A 22,539-nucleotide genomic window follows, 5' to 3' on the forward strand; every position below is an offset into this window, starting at 1 on the left:
CTAAATTTCAGTTAGGCATAGTTTGAACTACAGGGAACACTGGCTCATAGAAAACAGACAATGGCGTACATTGGGATTATATAAATACAAACTTCGTTAATTAAAAAGAGATACACAGATTCTGTTCAAATCATAAACTTGGCTTTATGAGAAAGGTTGAGAAGGGAACCATTTTATTTAAATGAAGAAGAAGTTTCACACAATAGTTAGCAGCTGGTAATCCCTAATTTGTGTGCTAATGCTGAAGCAAGTTAATAAAATGACCTCAGGGAAAGATCAGAGTGATGTTTTATAGAGTTCTGGAGCTAGAGAGACCTTGGAGAGCATCTAGTCCATGGATCTCATTATAAAAAGGCAGAAATGGAGGCCGGGAGGGGAGGGGCAACCAATCTGTGCTCACAGAGATATAGTTGTTATGGTAAAAAACAACAACACTCATTTAAATATTATTTTTTTGAAGAGTTGTTGTGTGGATGAAAAGAAGAAAAGGTGAAAAACATTTGCTTTTCTAGTCCTTGGTCATATCTCCCTAATGCTATTAGCCTTTTAAACCCTATTTTCTCCCTATATTAATCATTTTTTTATTAGTTGTAAACAATACAGTCTCATTAAAGAAAAAGCGAAGGACTTAAAAACATTATTTTAGTTTGAAAATATTTTTATTGATTTCAGAGAGGAAGGGAGAGGGAGAGAGAGAGCAATAGAAACATCAATGATAAGAGAGAATCATTGATTGGCTGCCTCCTGCATGCCCCCTACTGGGGATAGAAAGAACCGGGCATGTGCCCTGACCTGGTATTGAACTGTGACCTCCTGGTTCATAGGTCAATGCTCAACCACTTAGCCAGGCCAGCTGGGCAACATTATTTTATTTTAAAAACAATATATGCATATGATACAAAATCAAAGCAGTATAAAAGGTATAGACTGTAGACCTATAAAATGTTTTCCATTTCAGGGAGATGAGAGTTCCCTGCCTTCATGGGCTTACTGCCAGCAGGTCCCTATGTGCCCTCTCAGGGTATCCTGGGTGCAGACAGACAAGCACACACACATGTAAATATGTGCTCCTCTTTTCTTTCTGTGTCATGAAAATGTCAGCACACTATTCATGTTGTCCTTTATCCTTCCTTTATTATTTAGCAACATACCATACCTTGGGGATTTCTAACATATTAGGTCCTGTTGAATTGCTTCTTTCTTTTTAAATGCTTTGTAAATGGCTGCATAGTCTTTTATTGTCTGCAAGTACTAGAATTTATTTAACACATTTGGGTTATGTCCTCTCTTTTGCTACTTCAAACAATGCTGTGATAAATATCTTTGCACATACATCATTTCACACATGTGGGAATATATCTGTGGTATGAATTCCCAGAAGTGAAATTATGGGCACAAAGAGTATGTGTCTTACATTTTGTAAATATTGCCAACTTTTTGTAGCACCAGTGGTAAACCTGTTTCCCACACTTTGACAACACATAGCAATATCAAGGTTTTAAAAAATGTTTAGGCTAGGTGAAATTATGGTAGGTTAAAAATATATCATCTACATTCAGAGTCAGGTTGAACATTCTTATGTTCAGGAGTCTTTGTAGAAATAGATATTCTTTTGCTCCCCCTTCGTCCCCCCTACTGTTTCTGTCCTTTTCTGTTGTTGATTTATAAGAAAACTTTATATATTAAGTACTTTAGTTGTTTTATCTGTACTATTATTGGCAAATATCGATATTTTCTCTATTTTGTTACTTGCCATCTGATCTTGGTTTTGGTATTTCCCCCTACCCTACTTGCCCAGCAGAAAATTTTCTATTGTGAGCAAATGTGTGGGTTTTTTTCCTCTTTATTGTGTTTGGATTGTGCATTATACTTAGTAACACTTTCCCTAGTAAAAATTCTAATACAAAATCTCCTCATAGTATACATTAGTTACTTTTAGCATTTTCATTATTCTTTAAATTTTTTTGATCCATCTGAACTTTATTTTATGTACAATATACACTAAAGGACATAGTTAAATTTTTTAAAGTGGCAATCCAGTTTTCCCAGTACCATTTTTAAAATAATCCATGTGCACTCCTTTGATTTGAAAAGCCCCTTTATTATATGAATTTAATCTGCTTCTGGCCTTCCTATTTGGAGTCATTAACTGGTCTGTCTAGTCAAGAAACAGTATAATATTCTTTTAATTCTTATAGTTTAAATATATTTTAATACTTGATGGGGCTCTACTTTTTAAAAATGTCTCTCATTTTTCTTATTTATTTTTTATTATAAAAATAGAACCCTAATATGTTTTTCTGTGTAACCCTTTTCCCCAAATACTGTGGATTGCATTATTTTATAGATTAATTTAGGGGAGAATTGACATCTTTATGATGTTGTATACTTCTGTTTGAGAACATGTCATGTTCATTATTTTTAAATTGTTCATTTGTGTTCCTCAATGCATTTAAAAGTTTTAATCACATAGATATCACACATTTTTAATGTATTTTTCTAAGTATTTTCATTTTACTGTTACCATTATTTCATTGTATCTTCCAACTAATTGTTATTTTTACTTATACAATAATTATTTAGTTTGGTATAGTAATGATATCCTCAGCTATCTTTATCCATTTTAAAATCTGTATTATTTGTTACTTTATTCTCTTATGTTTTCTAAGTATACAATATCATCACCAATAATAATGGTTCTTCTTTTATACCTCTTCTTTCTTTCATATAATTATATAGGCTAGTGTCTCCAGAAAAATGTTAAATAAAAATAGTTATGTTAGATATGCTTATTTTATTTTTGACCTTTCTTTGTGGTGATATTTATATATGGATACATGGAAATACACAATAGGAGTTTTATACTTTGAAACTATGGAGATTATCGTATGATACTTTCTCATTTGTTTGTTTGATTCATTAAACAATTGAGCACCTATTATATGTCCCAGGAAATATTGTAATCATGGGGAATATAGCAACAAACAGAAAAGACAGGTGTCTATTTGCTTGTAGTTTGGTTTGTGGTAGTTTGATCTATTTTGATATGGTAATTATATGAAAATTATGTTAATCAATTTTCTAATATTGAATCATTTTATTTCTTTAGTAAAATTCACATAGTTATGGTACATTATTCTTTTAATGTACTACTTTGTGTATTACATTTTATTTAAAATTTTTGCACCCGGTCAGCGTGGCTCAGTGGTTAAGCATTTACCTATGAATGAGGAGGTCAGGGTTCAATTCCCAGTCAGGGTACATGGCTGGGTTGTGGATTTGATTCTTAGTGTGGGGCATGCAGGAAGTAGCCAACCAATGTTTCTCCCTCATTATTAATATTTCTCTCTCTTTCCTTCTCCCTTCTCTGAGATCAATAAAAATATATTAAAAAAATTTTGCTTTGATATTCGTAAGTGAACTTAACCTATGTTTTGTATATGTGCTCTTTTCAGATTTTGTTATCAGTATTGTTTTTTCTTTTGCAGAAAGATTTAGATGATTTCCTTCTGTTTTTTATGCTTTGGGTCAGATTTAATGACATCAAATCTATCTTTTCCTTAGGTCTGTGGTAGTTTTCCTCTGCACAGCCAGCTAGACTGGCAGCTCAGTGACAATTTTTTCTGTTTATTTTATGATAACTATTTTGCTTGGATTTACTATTTCATCTATTTTACATTTTAGTTTTATAATTTTCAGTGGGCCTGGATTTCAAATTGATTTGCATAAACTTGAACAAAATAATCTCCTTAAATTATTTAACTTATTCTTTGTTGTTATTTTAGTCTTATCATTTTTTATTTTGAATAATTGTGCTTCTCTCTTTTGCTTGATTGGGTAAGTTAGCAGTTTATTAATTTTATTGTTTGCTTCTGTCAAAGAATCATTAAATTATATATTAGTTCTTTCATTTTAGTTTTCTAATTATATATTAGTTCTTTCATTTTAGTTTTCTAACTTATTAATTTTTGGTTTTAATTAATTACTAAATTTTAGGTAAAATTTAAAATTTCTAACTTGCTTGTAGTATGTTTAATTTTTTCAGTCATTTTAAACTACTTATGTAAGTATCTAAGACATTCTTATTTATTAATGCATTCTTAAGGAATTTTTTTCAAAATATTGTTTTACTTGTTTCCAACAGTTTCTATTCTATATTCAATTTTTAAAAATAACTAAGGACAATTGATGCTAAATTGACATATTTTCCTATAATGCTAGAATCAGTTTTATGATCTTAAAGACTTTTGATTAGAGGAATGAATATTGAGACATAAATTTACTTGAAATAATTTTCTTTTTTTCCCCTTTAAAAAATATATTTTATTGATTTTTTTACAGAGAAGAAGGGAGAGGGATAGAGAGTTAGAAACATCAGTGAGAGAGAGACATCAATCAGCTGTCTCCTGCACATCCCCTGGGGATGTGCCTGCAACCAAGGTACATGCCCTTGACTGGAATCGAACCCAGGACCTTTCAGTCCTCAGGCCAATACTCTATCTACTGAGCCAAATTGGTTTTGGCAATTTTCTTTTTAAAAAAAATCTATTTGATTGGATCAAATTTGGTGAGATTAAAATAAGTTTGATAATTATTTAAAGCACATGTGTCAAACACAAGGCCCGCGGGCCAAATCCGTCCTGCCAGGCCTTGCAATGTGGCCCGCACCGCGCTGTCATCACTGCACTCCGCTGTGTTTCCATCACAATGACAGTTTATGACTGTTTAGTAAACCATTCGGCCCGTGATTTAGGCTGGATTTTAGATTTTGGCCCCTTCTCTGATTGAGTTTGACACCCCTAATTTAAAGTATCAAATTGCATTTACTGATTTATTCCCTTAATATAGGGGTGTCGAACTCAATCAGAGAAGGGGCCAAAATCTAAAATCCAGCCTAAATCGCGGGCCGAATGGTTTACTAAACAGTCATAAACTGTCATTGTGATGGAAACGCAGCGGAGTGCAGTGATGACAGCGCGGTGCGTGCCACATTGCAAGGCCTGGCGGGACGGATTTGGCCCGCGGGCCTTGTGTTTGACACATGTTCCTTAATACAATGTCCTCTGCACCCCAAGAAAAGGATATCATTACTATCTATGGTATTTTGTTACTGCAGCCCAAACTGACTAATACAAACACATTGTATTTTATAATGAGTTCCATAAACTAGAACTCCTCACTAATCTATCATTAGCACTAATGACCTTAGGAGTGCTGAGATGTAAAGGGTTAGCATTGAGACAACTTAGGAAAGTCTTTTGTTAATCACACTAGAGGTCCGGTGCACAAATTCATGCACCAGTGGGATCCCTCAGACTTGCCTGCTGAATTAGGCCAAAACTGGCTCTCTGACATTCCCCGAGGGGTCCTGGGATTGTGAGAAGGCACAGGCCAGGCCAAGGGACCCCACTAGTGATGATAGGGGCAGGGGAAGGATGTAAGATGTTGGCCAGCTGGGGAAAGACTATAGAGAGCTCCAGGGAATATACAGCCAATCTTGCTCAGTCCAAATCAGCCAAACTCCAGCAATAAGCTAACCTACCAGTTGGATTGTCTGCCCCCTGGTGGTCAGTCATAGCGAGTGGTTGAGCAGCCTTAGCATATCATTAGCATATTACATTTTGATTAGTTGAATGGACAATCAGGCACTTAGCATATTAGGCTTTTATTATATAGGATATATCTTTCTGGAGGCTAAAGCAAACAGCAATTAGCATAAAAGTGCAAAAGGGACATTGAAGGCCAATGAACTTTGATATTCAGGTGGGCTGAATATCAGCACAAGACCTGCTGTGATTGCAATGGCTTCAGGAAATTTTCCAACCTGATAATCTTTACTTTTTACACAAACTTTATCTTTGATCTGCCTATATGCATTGTTAAAGGGAAAATGTGTATTCAGAGTCAATAAAAAGCAGAGAGGACCCAGTACTGGTGAGCCTCTTCTTGAAAGAGGTTTCTATCTGACCCCTCATGCCTTCCAAATTTTTATTTTTTGTATAGCATTTTCATTCTTCAGATCCTGAACCTCGCCATGCAGGTTGTGGCAACATCTCACCATCCAGAGGAAGTTTGGGGAGTGTTAAGGACTTCTCAGAATTTGGTGAAGATGTTGGAGGAGATAAATTAGAAAAGTTGAGGCTAGCTTTGTGTAAAGTTCACTGTATGTATAGTAACTTACAAAGATGTGAAGTTTAGGAGGCATTTCTAATCATTAAATGTGAAGTCAAGAAAGGAAATTACTTTTTCCTGCAAACATATAATTTTCTATCCAGGAAATGAAAAGCCAAGTTAAATGAACCAGAGGTTTAAGTTACTGAACAACCATCCACCTACTCATTCATTTAACAAATATTATGGACCCTTAGTGTATACCAGGCTCCCTGCTCTGGTAAGGCCAAGAAATTGCTCTTTTAGATTCCTCTGCTTCCATCATTGTTTTGTCTTGAACAAGAAACATTCTTTCTATTAATCTTCTTGGTTCATAGAATGTTTTATTGGTCAGGGTCTTGGATAAAACTTTATTTATGACCATTTACCTCTCAAGACTTTTAATATCAGGGTGATGAGTCCACCAGTACTTTCCTAGCCTAATCTTGAAGAAACTCTACATTTACTCATAATTTCAGGAAATATTTTCCTGACCAGTCCAGATGGAGAATTTCAGCTGGGCTTCTCTACAAAACTGATTATGAGCTTTATTAGAACTTTCACTTATGAATCTGCAATACCTGTGTTCTTGTTCTCACAGACAGGGTCATTGTCCTGTGTCCATTATAAGGGTAGAAGAACCATGTTTCCTTACACAAAGGCTGCCCTCAATGGATCCAAAAGGAAAGAACCATGAAAGGAACACCATTCATAGAACCTATAGATCACAGGAACTGAGCAGTACCTTGAAAGGAAACCTAAAAAAAAAGATTAAAGACCACTTTGCATTAAAACATTGCTATAAAAACATTGGCATATAAAAACACTTCAATGTCTTGGACTGTGGAGATTGTCTTAAGGAACATGTGTCAATTTCAAAGCTTCCCTCTGGAAGCTTAAGCTCTTCTTAACAGTTCTTTAATAGGTCAAAAGCAGAGTTGGATTCTGAAGCTTCTTTGCTCAGACATTTTGTAAAACTAATGTTAAGAAGATTTAAGCTGAAATGTTGGCCCCATCATTCTTTATTTTCCCTTCATCTACTCTGATCCTCCAACTTCCTTAGACATTTATACTTTCTAGCTGAGTATGCTTCGAAATGGGACTGATTTTAATGAATTTTAGCCCCAAGGAATCATTTGCTGAGGTTATCTGAGAATAACCCCTCATCCCAACTCCTGAGAAAAATCAATAAAATGCTCAACAGAGCCATTATACTATGGCTTTCCATCACTTTGGCCTCACAACACTTTTAGCCTGAAATCTTTTCAAAACTTAAGTATTTTCTCCCTCTCCCCCTCTCCCCTGCCCCCTCTAGGCAATCTAGGAAAAGAGATGGAATTTTACTTATTCTTTTTGGTTACATTTTCAGGTCTCTTTTTTTCTAAGTGGCTCAATGATCAGTATGGGTTGAATTATAAAAGGAAGAAGACACTTTTAGGAGTGTTTATCATGAGGGTCTTATATTGAAAATTGAAAAGGAAATTGAAAATACAAGCAGACTCCTAAGGAAGGGAAGAGAGGAGAGAAAGGAAGGAGAGGATCAGAAGAAACAGAGTTAGAGATCAGAGGGAAACTTGAGGGAACATGGAAGCCTCTCCTTCTGGAAGACCTTCATTGAAACTACAGTATTCCTACAGGAGGACAGGGTCTTCCTAAGATCCCCTGGAGAGCCAGCTCTGGTCTCCAGTCCAGACCCCAAGACTGTTTCTTCATAGCTAGTCCATCTGTCATATCCTGCAGGACAAAGCCAGATCCTCTACCCTGTCTCGATGGGATTCAGCAGTAATTCCTTCTTGCCTATTCATCACATATGAAAATAACTTGTTGAAAATAGGCCCTTGTAGTCTTATGATCAGAAATGAAGTCAAAAGAAAGAGTCTGGTTCCCTTAACAAACTAGAGAGTAAAATAGAGGCATCTCTCATTGAGGAGGAAAGAGATTTTTGTTGCTGTTATTAGAGGCTTGTGGCTTAGGGGTACCCGATGAAATCCCTTTTGGGAATAGCAGTCCAGAGCCTTTGCCAAGGACATAGGTTTAAAAGCTCAGAACTCTACCAGCAAAGAAAAGAGCGTCCTGGCAGACAGAAACCAACAGAAGCTGGTGTTCTGGGAGTTTTACACAGGTAACTGACACATGTCTGCTGCAGAAGAGGCAGGAATATATGTCCAGGTGCTGGGAGAGATCCCTTAGCAATCCTGAGCATGCGGGGAAGGGGGGAGCCAAATCTCTAAGTCTAAAGCAGATATTTAGATAACCAAAGCCCGCAATTATTACATGTAATTAATTTCCACTTAACACATTTTTGTATCTCAAACTTTGAGATATCGATAAATAGCTTATTAAGGTGACTTCTAAGAGAAAAGGGGAAGATAACTTACATCACTAAACCCTTGGAGAATGAGTTATTCTTAAGGGCTGCCATTCAAGACTCTTGAAGCTATCCTAAAGAGAATGCACTGGACATAATCTCATCTCCCCTTAACAATTTTGGGCTATTGCCACATCACTTATTTACCCCTGTTACATTATAATGTAAACTGGTAGTTACCTCCTGTGCTTAGAAAGATTTTCATTCTCAGCCAGAAAGCACTCTTACTATTAGCCAATCCACAGCATATGTAGAATGCACAGGAGTCTATAAAAATATTAGTATGCTTTTTTCATCCATCACCTTTTAGTCATAACATTGACCACCTTAGATGAGAGTCTAGGAGTTCCTTCTCTCCCTTGTCTTTCTTTTCAATTATACTCCCTTCAGTTTCTCTACTCTGGCCTTTCTGCTGCAGTACCCACCCCATCATTGTCAAGGGGGGATATATACTTAATATTCTTAAAATACTTCTTCATGACAGATTAGTGGGTGGATTTTTTTTTTATTTTTTATTTTGTGTGTGTGTGTGTGTGTGTGTGTGTGTGTGTGTTTTGTTATTGTTGTTGATTGTTTTCTTGGGTAACTTAGATGCATTCTTTTTAAAAAAATATATTTTATGGATTTTTTACAGAGAGGAAGAGAGAGAGATAGTGAGTCAGAAACATCGATGAGAGAGAATCATTGATCAGCTGCCTCTTGCAGGTCCCCTACTGGGGATGTGCCCACAACCAAGGTACATGCCCTTGACTAGAATGGAACCTGGGACCTTTCAGTCCGCAGGTTGAAGCTCTATCCACTGAGCCAAACCAGTTTCTGCCTTAGATGCATTCTTATGTTAAAACAGCATTTATGACCTTATCAAGGCTTCCTGGCTGGTAGAAAAATAAGAGAGCTGGAGGGAGGGACAATCAGGTCCTGCCAACATTGCAATGATTTTAGCTATTTGCTCTCCACTGATCCTAAGTGCAATACGGGTGTGGATGGCTTAAGAGACCAAGATGGGACATTTCATTCTCTCCAGATCATTTCAAACAGGACAGGATAAACATTGGACTAGATGGCCATCTAGATGTTACCTGAAGTGTCCATCTTTTGGTTAAAGCAGTCCATTTCCTCCAGCTATGCATGAAGTACATCTGTCCACTTTGTCATTAACTGTTCATTGTTGGGATTTCTGTTTGTCCAGTACTAACTGCTGAGGGCATCACTGTGGACTTGAGGGTGGTAGTATTGGGTGGTGGTGGTATTAAAAATAACAAATAAATTTAACATATAGTAGCAGATATGAAAATGGCCACATGAAAACAATAATAAAATACAAACAAAAAAAAGCAACTGATTTTAACTTGTGTGGCGCACAGTAAAATTGAAACACTGGGTAAACAGGTGTAGTGAGGAAAGGAGAGATGAATCTGGGTCCTGAAGGATGGCTGCAATCTTATCAGAAGAAGGCAGGGTGCGAGGGAGAAACTGGAGCAGCTGGGGGAAGGTCAGGAGGCTCAGATGAGCATGCTCACAGGAGGGCTGTGATGGGACTCGGTTCATGAGGATGAGGTTTAAAGAGGTTAGACAGTTGGGATGAAGCCAGATTTCACCTAACTCTGGAAATGAGGCAGAGAGCCGACTACAGACTTTATTGAGGCTTGTGTTTCTCAAACCTCAGACTATTCATAAATTTGGATCATCTTGCTGGAAACTCAGAGCTACACAGATATTTGGGGCAAATCATTTTTTAACTCATGTACTAAAACAAATATAGATTTATTTTTGCTGTAGCATACAAACTTGGCATGGCTTCAACAATAAAATATGCATACTTTAAAAAATTTTGACTTGTAGCAGATCACTTTGATGACTCATTTGCACCCCAGGAGCAAATGGCATGCATAGATCAGACAGGTTGAGAATTTCCTTAGGCAACAGGATGTGAAACGTCATTTTCTGAAGCTGTGCCCTGTGTCTGGAGCATCTTTTCTGCCCCTCTGAGCATTTTCTGGTCCCACTCTGAGAGGTGATCTGACATCCTGGACTAGTGGAGTGAAGTGGTTATAGGTCACATTATGTTGGTCCATGCCAAGGAAGGCATGGTTGCTTAATATCAAGTGGAAGGGCATTTGTGTAGTCCTTTGTAGGTTGATTTCACATTATTGTTTCAATAGCCTTGGAAATAATAATTATTACTTTGATTTATAAGTGAGAAAATGATGGGTGGCAGGTTTTGTAAACATGTTTATTGAATCCTTTCAAGAAGACTTTTATGTTAGGACATGAGTCCTGGCAGGCAGGGGGTCCAACAATTGTATTTGTGTGTGCAGACCTTTATTCTGCAGGTGCTTCATGCCACATGTGATAAGCCAGCCTCAGAAAAGCATGCTGACCTTAATTCAGTTCTCCAACTTTTGTCAACTGGTGCATTGCTGGGCAATATTTAATGATAGCTTTCAATTCTATGTTTCTTTCTTTCTTTTTTGTTAATTATAACTCGAGGAAATTTTTTCTATTGAATTTTAGAGAGAGTGGAAGGGAAGAAGATGGAGGAGGGGGAGAGAGAAAGAGAGAGAGAGAAAGAGAGGTTAAACATTGATGTGAGCGAGCCACATGGATTGGTTGCTGTCCCACACTAACGGGGGACAGGAGTGGGGAGACAAACTTGCAACCCAGGTATATATCCTTGACAAGGAATCCAACCCATGACCTTTGGGTGTGCAGGCCAATGCTCTACCACAGAGCTACACGGGCCAGGGACAGCTCCATATTTCTTATAAATAATTTAACAGAATTTGAGTGGACAATCTAGACTTGCAAATACCTGTTTGTCTGTGTCTGTCTTTTTCTTTTCAGGTTATTCACAACTCTGGCTCACTAATAAATATAACCATGATCTGAACCAAGAGAATCACCTGCTTTTATTTAGCAGGGTATTTTAAATAATAAAACACTCCCTACTGTGTTCAAACCTCATGAAGCCCTGTCTGTTTTAATGCCAACTTACTGAAGACTCATTAGTAATTAATGAAATCATGAAAAATGGTTCATGGTGACTGACACCTTCCTGGCAACCACAATCCCCTCTTGTACTTAGTGGAAATGTCACTGGCTCCACAGGTTTGACTCGAGGGGTGGAGCAGGTGGGCGGAGGGGGAGGGAATTAGATCACATAAAGTTTCACAACAGCCATCAGCTAAGAACAGAAAACCGTGAGGCTGTTCCTCCAAGTCTCTCTACTTGGGAGACGTTTTCTGAAAAATCTTTCATTCATCTGGTGCTACTTTTAAGAAATCCTGCTAATATCATCTTTTCACTAAAATGGTGCTGTGTGGCTCAACTCAGTCAGCAAAGATGTAGTGTTGAAAGTCGCCCTCTTTCCCCCCTCCTGTTTTCACACATTTCCTTCTTTCTTGGCATTGACTAGATTTATTCTCCTCCTTCTCCCTTTTAGGAACAGAATTTGGCATAAATAAATGATAACTGAGAAAATGGTATAAACAGAAGAGTAAACATGGGGTTTCTCCAGCCTCCCCCTGCAGGTCGGGGTAACTTGTGGCAGCACGAGGTTACGTTCAAGAAAGATGGCAGTTCCAGTGGCCGATGTTTAATTTGTGTTTTAATACTCCCCCCCATTGTTTCCTTAATTACTCAAAATAAAAATGACACCCCCCCACACACCTTTTAGACTGCTCATTCACTAAAATTGTGGTTCAATCAAAATGGACTACTTTGCCAGGGTAATGTCCACAAAATGGAATTTGGTATATTTCATACTCCAATGAATTTAAATTGTAGGGAGCTGATATTTAATACAAGTGCAAGAGCAGGCGGAATCTACATACTTAGTCTGCTTTCTCGAACGCTCAGAATTAAGCAGATGATCTATGGGACACAAAGGCACCATCCTTCTCTCAAAGAGAATATTTTATGACCAGGCAGCTTAAAAGGCACTGCCATAAACAACTGTTTGCAGCTCTCTTTCTCTCTGATCTTCAGAAGGCAAAAAGTATATATAAGAAGATGCTGTTTTAGACAAAGCATTTCAGAAACTCACTTGAAATGCTTTCCTTTCTCCCTTGATGCCAACTGAACCTTTGATAGGTGCTCAAGAGCGTCCTTACAATTTAGTTTATCTTTCTTCTACTTCCTTTTTTCTAGAGGGGACAAAGGTCCAAGTGTGAAGGCTGCTTTCCCTTGAAGTGGAAGAAATCTCACTGCTCATATCAGAAAAATGTTACCTATGGTTTTTATACCATGTCTGGACATGACTGGCATGGTGTCAATTTTAAATGAGCAGCTGAGTTTAATTTTACCATTATATCTTTGTAAGAACTTCCCCTAGGCTAGACAAATGAATGAAATAGAAACACATATTTTGCTACATCCCTTATTTCTAGTTTTTTTTTTTTTTGACCCCTAATATATGGTCACTTTCCATTAGCCATGGTGATATTTGGAAAGCCATGATGGAAGGGACTTGGTTTTTTGTTTTTTTTGAAGTATATGCCTCACATAATGTTTTATGTCCTTCAGATGCGTGAGGGAGAAGGATGGCACTGAGGGAAGAGCAGCTTCATTTTCCAGGGAGAACAAGGCACCGGGAGCTCGAAGGGACTTCCGAGCTGCAGCAGTCACAGTGCTTAGTCCTGAATTTTTACCTCCCTGGTTCCAGGGTGGGCCTCTCTCTCCGCTGCCCAGCTGGCTGAGCATCACAGCAGAATGATAATTCCATGAGGCTCAGAGCCCTGCACACTTCATGCTTTGAATTGGGTTTTAGTAGTCAGCCCACTGTTTGAGGGCTAGGTGCTGTCGGTGGAGTGATAAAGATACACAGAGCTTGCAATGCATTTAGGGAGGCCAGGTGTGTATGCAGGAAGCAGAAGCTTGCTGGACAAGGCAGAGAGAACATGCCCCTTGCTCACAAGGATGCAGGCAGTGACAAGAATTGCAGTTGTTCAAGGCCAGCAGGGAGGACCTGGGACCACAGCTGGGACTCGAGGATGTGCAGGTCCCAGTAGGAGAAGGGTGAAAGGTTAGTTTAATCGGACTTACCTGAAACTTGATATATCAAGATTCCTTTGAAAGACTCCTTTTAAATTCCTTTTTTTCCATTAAAAAAATTCGGTTACCAAATAATGTCCCTCCTATGTGGTGAAAAAATACATTAAGGGGGGTGGGATGTAAAAACTTGTGTTTTATGATTCCTTGTTGAACAAGGAAAAACATTTAGGCTGTCCCCATTCCCTCTGCTCCCTAGCTTTGCTGCTGAAGCCCGGTCAGAGTAAGTAGAATGAGGGTCCCAGTGGAATTATTTTCTCCGGAACGCCCACCTCTCTGGGCCTCCCAGGGAGAACAGTGAGGGATCCCAGACTTTCACCGGCTTTAAGAACAGGCTGAGGCTGCACAGGCTGCACAGGAAAACTGTGGTCCTCAGGTCGGGGGCTTAGATGAAGCGTGAGAGAAGGAACAGAAGGATGAACTCCGGGGGGGAAGGTGCATCCTAGGTCCCCCATGCAATCTAATATGACCTTCACATGCCCTCCAGGGTGGCCCCAGGAACAACACCCCTACATTCCTTCAGCCTTTACCTTGCTTTGCTTCCCAAAGCGTGTCTGACACAGGCGAAACCCCGCGTTATACAGTATTTCCCCCTGCTCTCAGGAACACGCACTGTTTGGGGCGGCGGGGGAGGAGGGGAGGAATAAGGCCAGAAAATTGTTGCTATGGACTCTGTTTTGTGGAAGTTAAAATGCTTGAGCAAAAAATCTGATTGCTTGATAGCTCCATCTCTCTCTCTCTCCCTCACTCCCTCTCTCCCTCTCCTTCTCTCCCCTCCCCTTCCCGAGCTCTGCTTCTCCCCCCACCCCCCACTTTGCTACTCTGCCCTCCTCCTCCGGGCTCCTGGGCTCCTGGTCCTGCCTCCGCACCGGGGCCGGAGGGAAGCCTTACAGGTTGTCAATGAAACATAGAATTATTCCCTTTGATGGCTTAGATAATAGTAGGAGCCAGAGCCGTGAGTGAGGTCGCTGGAAGCCAATGCAGTCCTGCCCGGGCCGGCAGAGCCAATGGCAGGAGCGGGGGGCGGGGCGCCGGCGCCAGCAGATAATTGCTAAGTGCATCGCTAGCACAGTCGGTCGGAGCCGCTGAAAGGTCTGGTCGCAGAGGCAGGAACGCGTAATCCTCAGCGTGCTTCATTCCGGCAGCATCCTCCCCGGCTCGGCAGGCAGGGCAGCGAGCCTCCGGGCACCGGCCGGCCCCTGCTCCGCGGAAAAGGTACCTCCTGCCTGCGTCCCCGTCCCCGTCCCCCGGGAGCTGCCCCCTGCGCCTCCCAGCCCAGGGCTCGCAGCGCAGCCTCTGCATGGGGAATGCAGAAAGAAAAGTTTAGGCGAGGAGAGGTGGCCAAGGTGGGGGGAAACCACCACCGTCTCGGGTCGGGAGGGACACGAGCTGACAATGTGGAAAACTTCTGCGCCGTCTAGAACGGGGTGTGTTTACTCCTCTCAATTAGCTGCGCTCACGTCGGTGGAGATAGCTCTGGTGTGGGGCTGGGCGCCTGCAGGGCTGGGTGTAGACTCAGGTTTATTGGGTGAAGGTGTTGTCCCGAGATTCCGTGATCCCCAAAGACCAGCAGGGAGTTGGACCTCCAAGAGGTAGGGCTTCCTGGTGGACCCAGCCCTGGGAGGCTGTTTCGGAGAAACGTGTTTGGTTGGCTGGGTTTTCCCCGCCATGGGATCAGCCCCCTCTCCATTACCTTCACCTGCCTCCCCTCAACTGTTGTGACCTTCACCCTGAGTCCTGGAACTTCTGTCTCCTTCCTACCTCTTACCCCCCTTGCCCACTCTGTCTCCGCTGATTTTATTGGGGGGGAAGGAGACATTTCCTGGGGTGTGGGTATCCTCCTGTTTGACCTGGTGGGTGTCTGTGTGTCACACAACTTGGTGAGAAAACAGCAAAGCAGTTCTCAGAGGACAGAAACGACTTAAATGATTAGCTCCCGAAAACTCTGGAAGACTTTCCAGGCTTGGGGGTGTACCGAAATGAAGGGGAGAGAACTACATTTCACCCGGCGTTTCCACCCTTATGGGAGAAGGGCTATTCAGTGCTAAGCCTGCCAGCAGATCTGGGAGTGGAGGCTGGTGGGAGGGGCAGGTCCTGGGGCAGGCTCTGTTCAGGAGGGCAGGTGCGAACCTTTGTGGCCCAGTAGTTGCTGGATCCACCAACCACACTGCTTCCATGACTGCTCTTGGAGTAGCAAGCTCAGCATGGCAGCAGCTGGTTCAGCCTTGTGGCACCCTAGTGCTTTCTGATCCTGGGACCACCAGGCCTCACTGTGCTCAGACCCCCTGTTAGACCTGGGAAAACTCCGTTCCCGGAGCATCGGAGCTTCTGCCAACGGAGGTTGTAGGTAGGCGGGCCTCCTAGGAAGCCAGGCACCCACAGGGGAGAAGGTGAGGTGCTTGGTCTTGAATGAACTTCCTATCTGAATGCCCCACATCCGTCCGTCCCCCAGGTATGTCCCCTGACCTGCTGGGTACCCCGAAGCTCCCAAGAAGCTCCTCATCTGGGCTTGGTCTGCCATGTCCCTAAGGCTTTGGGGAATGCAGGTGAATTGTCTGGCTCTGATTTCTCTCCTAGATGTGAAGCTGGGGGACTTGGTCCCCAGTCCTGGCAGGAAGTGAACTTTCTGGGAGGGAGTCTCCAGCGACACCTTTTCCCTGTGAGGCCTTTCGCTGCTGCCTGCCTCCTGCGCTGAGGTGCGAGTGACAGCCTCCCCTCTGGCTCCATGAATCACTTTCACTTTTTAATTTGTATTTTCTCTAACCCCTACAACAGGTTTTCCGCCACCTCCTTGAGGCAGCTATTTTGGGTGGGAGTTGTTTTGTCAAAGCTCTTCCCACAATGATTTTTTTTTTTTTTTAAAAAAGCTGCTTTTTTTTTTTTTTTTTCTGAGCAAGATACAGTCAGCTCTCTTCTGCACATGGTGCCTGACAGTAAACAAAACAAACTTGCGGTCCCAAAATTTCTAACACCGTTCTAATGCCGCTGTGTTCAGGGGCCTGGCGTGGACGCTGGCCCTTTTATCGGCTGCGAGTTATAATCAGCCCCCTCCCCCTCCCCTGTGGTCTGTCTGGGGCAGGTGACTCAGAGAGCCCAGGAGTGGCAGCACCCAGCAGGTGGGAGCTTTTGAAAGGGGCCACCTTGGTTTCCATGAAGACAGCTGCAAAACTAGAAAATACTTTTGAGTTTGCGAGGTGTCTAGAAGAAGGAACAGGTAACCAAATTGGGGTCCCTCTCCATTGAGGCTGATCTGCTGGGTTCCCTTCATGACAGAGTACATTTAAAGTAGGGTTTTTAAAGCAGCTTCTGGATGGTGACTCATGCAGAGAGAGGAAAAGGCAGCTGGGGGCAGGGAGCAGAGGCACAAGTGGGACACACTGGAGCGCTTGCCTCGCCTCCCTCTCCTTCCCCCTCATTTCTCTTCCCTTTTAGTTCCCCATTTGGATCAGAGATCATTAAAATAACAACTTCAGACTAAAAAAAGCATCATAGGAGCTGGAGAATTATTGACAAAAACGCAGAAATGCCATCATTGTAACTTCACCTTGGGTGACACCTAGATCCAGCCCCTCTGTGTGACCCAGCTTGGAGAGTTTCATTGCTGGGGTTGGTGTTAGGCTGGCCAGTTGTTGTGAAGTAGGCACCTGCTTGTGTATGGAGAGCCCAGTGAGTGTCTGGGAAGTTAAACCTGTTAGTTGTTATTTCATCAAACATGGTCACTTTAGCCAGGACCCTGGATAGGCGTCCTCCATAGATCTAGCATCTTCTCTCCCCTGTTGGTCAACTAGGATTTCTCTCATTTAACCGCTGTGCTGTGAAGGGGTCACCTTTTTCTGTTTTCTCAAGCCCTGGGTGATTTACCGGGCTAGGAGAAGTCCCTTCCTTATATTCCTGTTCCCTCCATCCCACCTCCTTTCTGTCATCCCCTTTCATCACAAACACATCAGTAAGTAATCCCTTTGCCAACCTGCTTTGATCTTGTCATTTTGTGCTGATCTTGCTGTTGAGGAAAACTGTCCCCTGAAATAGGATTGGAAACATAGTAGATTTTTTTTTTTTTTATATCAGAAGAAAGCCGTTTAGATTTCTATTTTAAAATTTAATTTTGTGGTTTGGGAGAAATCAAATAAGGCGTTGACTGTGTTAGGTGTTTTTGTAAATGCTGCCCACATGTCTCCGTTTGCTTTGGTGTGTGAATGAACTCCCCGGGTTATTCTGTGGAAGGGGGTGTATGTCTGGGGGTTGGGAACCGCCCGGAGCACCCCTGAGAGGTGAAGAGGCTGGAGCATGAGGCTTCAGTTTATTCAGGAGAGGGTGAGGGCTCTGAAATGCATTCACCACACTCTGCTGTTTCCCCTTCAGACTTCACTTGGGAAAATCATTAGCACATAGTTCCTCGGATTGACTTTTCCTTATACCTTTCTCCCTCCCCATGTGGGAGCTATTGAAGCAGGTACCCGCACAATCGTGTTTAATCACAGGTACTTGGTGTCCCCACAAAATGCATATGCACTTTGAATTATGAATTCCAATGAGTTAAATCCGAAAAGAAACAAACATCAATGGAGCTATCAGCTGTTCAAGTATGTGTACATTTTTTGGGAGACACCCTGTATACCTTCCTTTCTTCATTCCCTCTGGCTCTTCCTTCCTGTCACTTCAGGGCACCCTAGGGGGTGAGATTCCATTTAGACCCTGCTCACCTGACATCTGAAATGGTTAACTGGTTAACTGGGCGACTCAGGAATTCTGGGAGGCACAGTGGGTCGGCCCTGAGGGAGCAATGAGGTAATCCTTTCTCCATGTTCAGTTCTACGCAGACCTCACAGAGCACCTGGGGTGGTGCAGCTCCCTCCATGAGACCGGCAGGGCAGGTGTTTCCACACACAGGCAGGTCTGTAGGGTGCAAGGGATTCCCACAGGGCACAGCCTTGCTGGCTCCTTCGTCCTGACTACTCTCAGCACCCAAGCATAGGATTGACCTTGAAAGCGTTAGCAAGCAATGAAACTTGTTTGTCATTTTTCCAGTTTCTTTGTCTTCTATTCTCATCTCACCCCCAAATCTCTCTCTCAAGAGTTGGAAAGAATCAAATCTACTTATTCATACTCAGGTGTGAACAGTTAAGCAGTGTTGCCACCAGCAGAGGTATTTGGGTTCTTGATGGAAGTCAAAGCTGTTCATGGTGAAATTTCACATCTGCTGGTGGGATTGGAAAGATGGAGTTTGGATAGGAAGTGTCTGAGCTCTGCTTTTCAGTTTTGGCGAATCCTCTCTCCCACGTCAAGGACACGCTGCAGCCGCTCAGGCACTGTGATGGCAGTGTTTGGGGTCCAACCCCTGGAGCATGGTCCCTCAGATTTGACCTTGGTTGCTGCACTTCCTTGCTCTGTCTTTCAGTTCCCACATGGAAAGCAAGGGGCTTGGACTAGTTGAGCCCTTTCTGCTTTGCCTGACCTTCTCCCTGGATTTTGTCACCTGAGTCCTATATGCTGCTGGGATGCTACAGCTTCGGAAGGACTTAGAGCTGGCAGAGCATCCTCCAATGTGGGCCATGGTGCTCAGCGATGCTTCAGAGCTAGAATCCATGAAGGCGGGTCGAAGGAGTGGTGGATGTTAGACCGGCAGAAAAACAGACTGAGGGGTGATGTAATAACTGATTTTGGTTTTGGAGGGGATGTTATATGGAGGATGGCGACCAGCTGTTCTCCATCTCCAGTTAGGATTGAGCGAGTGAAAATAGACAGAAATTGCAGCAGATGGACTTAGATTAGGTATGAGGAAGAATTTTCCATCAGCAGGAGTTGTTAAAAAGGGAAGCTTGGGGAGTCTCTGGGATGATTTTTAGGAAGTGGAGATTGAGCTGGAGGAGGCAGCAAAAGGCTGTGGGGAGGCCAGAGGCAGGGGCTGTCTAATCTAGGGATTCTCCCCCCGCCCTTTCCCCCCTTGAGGTCCTTTTTTATTTCTCTGAAACTTCACCTTTGCTCTTGGGCTGTCAAAGTGGCTGAGAATCACAGTCCCTGGGATGAGTGGGGAAGGGGGGCAGCCCACCTGCACTGCCCTCCAGGGGGCTGCCTGGACTGGCAGGCTCTGCCTAGAGCTCGAGGATCTCTCATCAGGTCTAATCTTTCATTTCCAGACATGGCAACAGAGAGGTAACAGTCCCTGGTGTAATCATACAGTTACCCGATGGCAGAGCTGGGACCAGAATCAAGGTCCTCCATCTCCCAAGTCAGTGTCATTTGTTTTGTAGCTCATTTTTTTTTTTCCTTCTTCTTGTTCCCAAATTGAATAGACGTTTGCTTTTTCTGGGCTCCTAATTTCTCTCTCACCAAATGGCAGAGACAGGGACACCTGCAGCTAAGCAGTATTTATTGAGTGCTCATTACGAACGCTGCACACTCAACTCCGGCTCCCCTGATTTACACAGTAAACTCTGGAGTTCCCAGTCAGTGGCTGGGAAGGGGCTGCTGCAGGGCCAGGGGCGGCCGAATGCATGCCAGAAGCTGGAGCTGAGAGGAAAGGATGGGGTGCAGCTGAGAGATACAAATAAAATCAATCCTTGTTTAATCTGAATCTCACAAAGGTAAGAGGCTCCTCATGGGATATGTGAAATAAAAGAGGTGCACAGCACGCCCCAGCTCTGGATAAGACGCTTCAGCAGTCACCTTTACAAAACAAAACAGAATTTTCAATTTCATGCAGATTCTCATTTCTGAGAACAGCTTCTCCAACGTGGGGCTGAAATCCTATATTTCTTCCAGCCAGACTTGATTTATTTCTGGGCGCACACGTCTCCTGGAGGTGCATGGAGCCCCATGGATGGAGTGTTAGGGGAGCCTATGGAGGGATGGGTTAGCTCAGGACCAGGCACTGCTCGTGGTGGGGAAGAGAGTGGAGTGCTGCCATCCAGCCAGTGGTTTCTGATGAAAGCAGGACCTTCCACTCAAGAGAACGGGGCAGAGGCTGTGGAGGGCTTTGTCTGCCAGTGGTTTGAGCCACATAGAAATCAAGATGGATGGATGAGATGGGCCCCACAAAATGAATGCACAATTAGTAAGTTCCTGTGTGTAGTCACTGAGAAGGAGGAAGTAAACACCGAGGTTTACACTGGACTATTATAGTTAGGGGTCAGCAGGGAGTGCCCAGGAGGAGGGCATGAGCTTTCCACTCCTGCAGCCCGCTGGCATGCCTTTGTGCTAACGAGGGCATCCTGAGCTGTTGGCTGTGCCCAGCACCAAGGCAGGCACTAGGGTGTGTCTATCAGCCACAGTAGGTGTGATCTTTCTCCTGCAGGAATCTGTGTGGAAAGACCACTAGCACCAGAGGCAGCCAAGTGCAATGTCTGTCCAAAGACTGGCCGAGTTAAAAGGGAAAAGGACACAGTGGGCATCAGGGGCTGGGCTGCCTACGATGTGAAACAGGCTTTAAGGAAGGAGAGAGCTGGCAAAGATGAAGGAGAGAGAGGAGAAAGGACAGGAAAGCAAGGGACTGGGGAGCCTGCCAGTGGAAGAGGAAGGACCTCATGAACCACAGAAATATGTCCGATGGACTGGCCAGCCCAGGGTGCCCCACTGTGTCCTTTTCATTCAGAATGACACTCAGCTGACTTCATACTTCTGCCCTCAATCTTGGCACACAGACTGCACTAGAATGCAGTAAGGTGTGGTATTTTAGCATGAGAGTAGTATGTTCTGGTTGCAGGGTATACATGGTAACGCTTGGCATGATCAGAGGAGGCCTCCTGGAGAGGAACATCTGATGGACTCGAAAAATAGATAGGATCCCACCAGAAACATGGGGGAGAGGTGGAAAGGGGGTAGCCATGTTTACAAGACTCAGAAGCATGAAACAGCACAGCATCTCAGAGCACGGTGAGTTATCCTTGGGTTGCTGTGTCTAAGCACCTGAGTTGTGTTTTGGGGGTGGGGCGGGAAGAGATGTTGAGGGACCAGTTGGCCAAACTGAGGAGCAGAAAGGTTTTAGGCAGAAAGAGACAGTCTCATTTGCATTTAAGAAGAAATGGAGAGTGGGGGTGAGGTTTGGGAGGGGCAAGCCTGGGATGGAGAGGTGGATGCTGAAGTAATTTGCTGCTGGCCAGGTGAGAAGTGATGAGGGCCCGGAGGTAGATGTTGATTTTGGAAGGAGAGGAGGGGACAGCATCAAAGTACACTAGATTAAGCAAAAATGAAGAGAAATTTTCATTCCCTGGAGGAGAAGCTGACAGGTGAAGAAGTTCTCATTGTTAGGTGGAAGATGGCGCAGTGTCCCTCATCCCCAAGACAGCATGAGAGCAAATGGGTTTAAGAGGCAGGAAAAGGAGGTGCATTAGACATGAGCATCAATGCCTTGTGGAGGGGAGTGGTACACAAGGGGACAGGGTCATCAAAGCAGGCTGAGCACTATTCCCTTGTTCATAAAATATTTAAGCAATCAGTCTGTCCCCTAATAGATAAGTGGGTAGAAACAGAAAACTGAAACAGAAATGCCCTGAAAAATATGCAAAAGTATCCACCTTCACTAATAATTAAAATATAAATGCAAAAAACCCCCCAAGATATCATCATCCATCTACCAGATTACCAAAATTGAAAATGATAATATCCAGTGTCATTAAGAGTGCTGAAAAAAAAAAGGGACATTTTTACACTTAGCTGGTGGGAGGAGAATTTGCAAATATGGGAGGCATGTCTCAAAAATATAGCCTTTGAACCAGTAAGCAATTGCTCTTCTAGGAATTTTTCCGCAGGAAATGATCAGAGATGTGCAAAATAGCTCTGATCGAGGATACATACCCCTTTCAGCATTATGCATCATAACAAAACATTGTGTGGAGGGATTAATTAAATTTAATGTAGCTCATCTGTAAAATGGAAATCAAGGAAGCTATTAAAATTACATTGAATAATATATAAGAATATGGGAAAATGCTAACCATATACAGTAAGTAGATAAAGCTTTAAAAGTAAATAGG

The 22,539-nt window shown here is 42.7% G+C and overlaps 1 protein-coding gene across 2 annotated transcripts in view; it reads left to right on the forward strand.

Moving 5' to 3' along the window:
• Positions 1–14,648: 14,648 nt before the first annotated feature.
• Positions 14,649–22,539, forward strand: part of ZMAT4 (zinc finger matrin-type 4) — a 317,911-nt gene continuing 310,020 nt past the window's right edge. For both annotated transcript variants that reach the window (XM_045588859.1, XM_036458459.2), the window contains exon 1: positions 14,649–14,782. The gene's annotated coding sequence lies outside the window, so the exon portion shown is untranslated. The remainder of the gene's footprint in view (positions 14,783–22,539) is intronic.

Source organism: Pipistrellus kuhlii, unplaced genomic scaffold, assembly GCF_014108245.1.
Source record: "Pipistrellus kuhlii isolate mPipKuh1 unplaced genomic scaffold, mPipKuh1.p scaffold_m20_p_3, whole genome shotgun sequence".
NCBI classification, from domain to species: Eukaryota; Metazoa; Chordata; class Mammalia; order Chiroptera; family Vespertilionidae; genus Pipistrellus; species Pipistrellus kuhlii.